Raw genomic sequence first — 6000 nt, 5'->3', positions numbered from 1 at the left:
GATACAACCTTGAGCTGTGTATCATATACAAAGACCAACCCATCAGAAGGATTGTGAAATCATCCAGACTGAGGTGGGCGGGACATGTGCCTCGCATGAATGATACAGAAGTACCAAAAAGAATATTACACGGAAAGCCAGGAGGGCGGAGAGAACGTGGTCGACCAAGAGCCAGATGGGAAGATGGAGTAATCGAAGATCTTAGGAAGATGGGCTATAGAAACTGGAGAGTATTGGCAAAGAACCGAGGGAAATGGAAGGAAGTTGTAGAATAGGCCAAGGCTCATCATGAGCTGTAGAGCCAAGAAAGAAGAAGAAGTGTCAACCGAGGCAAGAAACTCTGAGATAAACAGCAGCTGTGTGAGCGGCCCTAAAGTCTTCGATGGTTGTCTCAGGGTCAGCTCGGGACTCCCAAACATTCGTGACGTAATTCACAGGACCTGTGGCGGTGCCCGCGCGAGGAGTCCATCGCGGGCTCGGTGAGTCAGTTGAGCGCACGATGACGTAGCCGTGGCGGCGGTGGAGGGCAGAGGTGGGGAGCGAGGAGCGCGCCAGCGCTGCGGCCAGTCAGTTGCCTGCTGGAAGCCGTGCGGAGAAGTACATTTGCTGACGCGCTCCCCTGTCCACAGAGTAGTAGGCAGTCCGCGCGACACGCACTCGGCGCGGCGCTGTGCTTCAGGGAACTGCCACTTCGGCGCTGCTATCATCCTCAGCTTGTGACAAGGTTAAAGGTAGGTTAGCCACGGACTTCCCCGTTCTGCGGCGCTGTCAGGATGTGCCAGCGAGGAAGCGACTGGGTGTGTGTCGTGCTGCGTGCATATTGTATGAAACGAAACGAAACAAAACATCGTTAAAAAAAGTCAGTGTCGCCGAAACAAAGATTTTAGTGACACTTCGAATGTGTGTGTGGTGTGAACCTCCAATAAAATTCGAAACGAAAAAGAAAAGAAAAAACCAAATAAGTGGTTTACCTCGAGAACAAGAAAGTGTTGCTACTTGGAATTAGAGGGCATGTGCTTTCGTAACATAATAAAGAAAAGGGAGACGAAGTATGCCGCTAGTGCTACGCTGGAAGACGGAATATACGAAGCACACTGACGGAGAGTTTCATCTACAGCTATACTTTGCCAACCACTCTGATATGCAAAGTAAAGGGTACGTTATTAGGGTTTTCCCCTTGCCATTCACCCATGGATCGCAGAAAGAACCATTTTTTAAATGTCTCCGTGCACTTTCTAATTAATATATTCTTGTCCTGACGATCTCTACGGGAGCGATACGTAGGGGTTGTACTATATTCCAGAAGTCATCTTTCAAGGTTGATTTTCCGAAACTTTGTAAGTAGGCTTTCTCGGGGTAGCTTACGTCTTGCAATCCGTCACATACTTCTGAAGGCTATACAGTACCTTATCGTGAAATAACTTGTCAGTTCTGCACCAATCCTCTTCATTTATTGATTATTTTGACACTTTATCATTTCTAAGAGAGTTTCTACCATTTTCTTGCTTGGTTTACTTTCCCAAATTTTTTACTACCAATATATTTGTTAAAACTCAGTTTCATTTAAATAAGCGTCGAAAAGGTTTCCTTGTCATTTCTTGGATAGTTGCTGTGAGGCTCCTCTGTTCATCTACCCAAAAAATCTTTCCGTTCCGCCCAGCACGTCTTCGTTAGCCTTCTCCATAGCAACGTTTCCATGGCTACTTAGCGCTTCGTGTCCATCTGCCCTGTGTTCAGCCTCCACAGCCATACAGCTACATATTATAAAGGAACGTCATAACAGATTGTTCTCTTTTCTACTATTCTTCACATGTAGTAAGGTAGGACTTTGATGAAGAGTTGCATAAAATTCTCAATGCCAAGAGCGTCAGTACGCGACGATTTTGCTGCAGCAAACCAAATTATTTACACGATTTGGTTAGAACATAGTAGTGGCCTCTGCAGAAAAGTTGGCGGCCAACTTATTTCTAGGATAACCCGAGGTCTTGGGTTAGGTTGGAAGGTGCGATATGATTCTAAGCTGTCGAAGTCGACGAATGTGAATTAATACGAAGCAAAGGTTGTGGAAACAGATTAACCAGTAGCGGAGCCTGATGTCAAATGTTCGACCCATATGTATGGGCTCTTTTCGTTATAAGAATTCAAAATTACAAGACAAATTCAGAAATCCTTTATTAGAAATTAGACTAGTTTGGACGAGTGTTCTTATGCATATTACATACATATTTCGTAAATAATCTCTGAAAAATTAAATGTGGTCAACTAGGTAACTTTTACATAAGATTGTTAGAAGTAACAGTAGTGAGCGTATTGTGAAGACATAATTAATGCTCCATAAGGTGAAATTTTACGAACTGTTTTCAAAAACATCGCGCATTACTTACAGATACTGTGGCTAATTCACTAAAAACCTCGTTCAATCACTAATGTAAAAAAGTGATACAATAAACTAACATGTTATGTTCTCGGCATGAGATAGTGAAATGGGATCCATTGATTGTATTATCTGTTGCATGTAGGTGGCGACTAGACAGGTGAAAAAGTGTTATTTGTTCTTTATGTACAGTGAATTGATCACATAATTGTTTTAAATTCTTTTGATTCGTCGTAATTTACGCAACTTCTGAAAATGTTCTTACTGCTTATGTTCTTGAATTAGGACGCTCCGTATTAGCAACCGTGTATTGTTTACTATATAATGCAATTCGAAGATTGTTTCGAACAACTCAATGCCCTACGAAGCATGGTCCTATTGCTATTATCTTATTCCAGTCTTCGAAATGACTCACTCAGCCAGTTATGGTCGGGACCTACAGTTTAACAGAACCCACGAATGACAGTGCAACTCGGCATTTTTTGCATACGGAAATCCTTGCCAGAAGTGGACAAATGGTGACTGGGGTTTGAACCCTAAATCAAAGGACTTGTAGACTCAGTCTCATCCACGGAACTACCAAGACACACGTATTCTTCGGCTGACCTGATACATTGATGACAATGACACTGAAAACAGTGGCTATGTACTTCTAAACTGATGTATCGACTTATCAGCCTGAGACAGGCAATGGAGCCACCGATTGGTTCGTTTTTGAAAGTAGGCGATAACACGGCAAGAGAAAAAGTTCCGTTAATGCTAACTAGTTTTGATCCACGATTTACTTCCCCTTGACAGGCTGAAGTGCTTGTACTGACATCATCCAGTGGGAGAGGTTGTATTATGAGTCACTGTCAGTTCCAGCGTCCTGTTCGGAAGAGACTAAGAAACCAGTTGATGACCAGTCATGTCCGGTTTCGTGCGGCTCTTAGGCCAATGAAAGATGCTTCTCGTTTTGCACGTTTCCTTTAGATTGGCTAATACTTCAGGGAGGCTACTGATGCGACTTGTCTTCGTTGGGACACAACTTAGCTCATCTGGAGGGCAGCCTCTGAACATCTGGCCTGTTTATCTGTGGCACTGTTGAAGGCTTTTGGTGTTATCCGTCTGAAACGAAGTAGGAAGTCTACAGCAGACGCCCTTCACGGTTTAGAAAGGAAAAAAAAATTATTTTTAGGTACTAATCATTTCATTGTTTCTCTACATATTCGTCTTTAAACTTCGTACTTTTGTACGCGTTCGAACCAATTCTGAAAATACCAATAATCTACCCTCCCCCAATTGCTTAAGGAATCGAACCCCCGTGTATAAAACATCTGCTTCACGCATCTCAATGTTTATGACGCCAAATCTCTTTAACTCTATGTAGTGCAATGCTATAATTTTGCAGTGTAATGCAGCGCTATAAATTTGCAGGTACATGCAATGGTATATGTGGATACTATCTGCGAAATGTGTTGCGAATAGATTAAGAATTTAAGAAGTGATAAATTAAAACATCATGCCTGAAACTGATGTTTTACTGCATGAACAACGAAGATGTAGTTAGCAGTAAACTTTTTCCTTTCATTATTGCCCCTTGTGAGGGATGTCAGCCAGAAAAAAATTCAAATAGGTTTGGAATTGTGTGTGAAGTTTGTTGTAAATCGTTAAGGGTTCGTCTTTTCAAATACTGGATCAAAATAAGTCCGGGTAATTGCGCGCCGTGAGTTAAGACTGCCTCAAGACACATAAACGATGTGTAATGTAATACTTGTCTTACGTTGTTGAACCTTTAACGTAAGATTATATCTCTTAATAAGCGGGTTATGACAGCAGCTTAAATTCGGTCGATAATTATATGAAATACTGAAAATCATATTTTTGTTGCCCCTGAAAGCCATTGGATAGACAACCTGCAATTGCAATACTGCGCCGTGAGCGGGGTTAGCTAATTAGTATACATCATAGAGGTCGCGACAAGACCTGTGTAATTAAAGAATCAAGCGATCATTTTCGTGAGTGCTCCGCAAACGAATCACTTTTGCTGGTCTCCGGTTCTTCTATTAGCACCTAGACACTTGGTACCTTCTTAATTCCAGCTCGTATGAATAAGAATCAAAATTCGTCTCCCATTACGGTATTGTATACGGATGTTGTATTTTCTCAGTCGTTGTCGACACGAGCGTGTTTTTGATCTTCCATTAAACTGTACGATACCCTTCGTGAACAGACCCTTGTCACAGTTAAATCCTGATGCAAAATTGGACGTACTACGGTCTGTTCTGAAGCAGATTGATTATCACGTGTTGAACGGGGTGGTTTCAGGCACTGAAAAAAGACATCCAACAGAAACTTTCGTACGATGTTTGCATTTTCTCACAAATGCTTGGTTTATTAAAGGCTCATTGTAAATGAACTGTTCAGCCGGTTTTCGAGCTGCCGTTGCTTTAACAACAACAAATGGACAAATTTTAAAACAACTTAAAAGCTGATCCTCGTACGAATATTGACCGACACTCTGCTATCAGTGTTTATTAATATCTGTTGACTGGTTTTATACAGATCACTACCAGCTACAATTCTTTGTTGTCCTCCTTAAATTATTTTATTCTGCAACATGATTCGGCGTAGTAAATATGACAAGACAGTAAAATTTAACGTACAGAAATTGTAAATCAAGGAGCCACATAAGAACCTGAACACGGCTGTTGCTATAACGACTCACATGTTGTACTGTTTATTTTTTTCTACGAGCAGTCGTTGTAAAAAGAGAAGCTGTTGGTACGGATAACGATTGTCATACTCTGTGCCTATTACAGCCTCACAATTTCTTTGCTGCACTCTTCAGAAAATGACGATAATCTACATCCAAGCAAATTAAATCCATTGCGTTAACTGAAACTGGTGCACGTCGCTGCGTTGCCCAAACCTCGCACAGTGTCGGGTTGTCTGTAGTTAGACGAGTTTAGAGTTTCTGAGTGAGGTCCAAGTTTATTTGGGTACTGTTCTCTTGTTTTAGAGAATGTAGAGCGCAAATCAAAACAATGTCATTCTGAGGAGCTAAGGAGAAACTTAGAACCATAATTAATCTTCGTAAGAGCGTAAAAAATCGGATTAACCAATGTGCCTTAGCTAGATGTTTTCAAGGTCGTCTGATCAAAAGCATGAGGTACGGGACTCGTATTAGGGAGTAATGGAGTTCACATCACGGCAAGTCTGACGTACGCCAGGAAAAGGCAAGATATTTCCCTCGACAAGGATACAGCCCATTTCCAACATCTGTGCTCGTTCTGCCTCTACAATCACCTCGATATCGGTGGATCATTTTATGACAGTCGTACTTACGTAGATTAAGGGACTCGTTATTTCTGCTCTAGCGATATTAAGCAACATAAAGCTGTTCCAAATTGATGATATACATGGCGGTTAATCAGTTCGAATATAGACATAAATAACTTGATTTCAATCGGAAAGTTACTCAGTATCTTTATTACGTACTATCGTATTCCTTTAGAACTTTATGCCATAATGTAGCTAAAATATATTGCTCATTGCCTTACTGGTATAATATTAAACAGTAGAAATTTTAAGCCCACAGCATCTCTGCTATTTCCACATTGCTCAGCAATGAAAAAAATGGCTGA

General features: G+C 41.4%; 1 protein-coding gene across 1 annotated transcript in view; it reads left to right on the top strand.

Moving 5' to 3' along the window:
• Window positions 1–585: 585 nt before the first annotated feature.
• LOC124802556 overlaps window positions 586–6000 on the top strand; it is a 62736-nt gene continuing 57321 nt past the window's right edge. Inside the window, exon 1 of the mRNA XM_047263422.1 lies at window positions 586–731. The gene's annotated coding sequence lies outside the window, so the exon portion shown is untranslated. The remainder of the gene's footprint in view (window positions 732–6000) is intronic.

The sequence above is a fragment of the Schistocerca piceifrons genome, chromosome 6 (assembly GCF_021461385.2).
Source record: "Schistocerca piceifrons isolate TAMUIC-IGC-003096 chromosome 6, iqSchPice1.1, whole genome shotgun sequence".
Classification (NCBI taxonomy): Eukaryota; Metazoa; Arthropoda; class Insecta; order Orthoptera; family Acrididae; genus Schistocerca; species Schistocerca piceifrons.
Note: the sequence above shows the minus strand (reverse complement) of the source record. Positions and strands in the feature narration are given on the sequence as shown.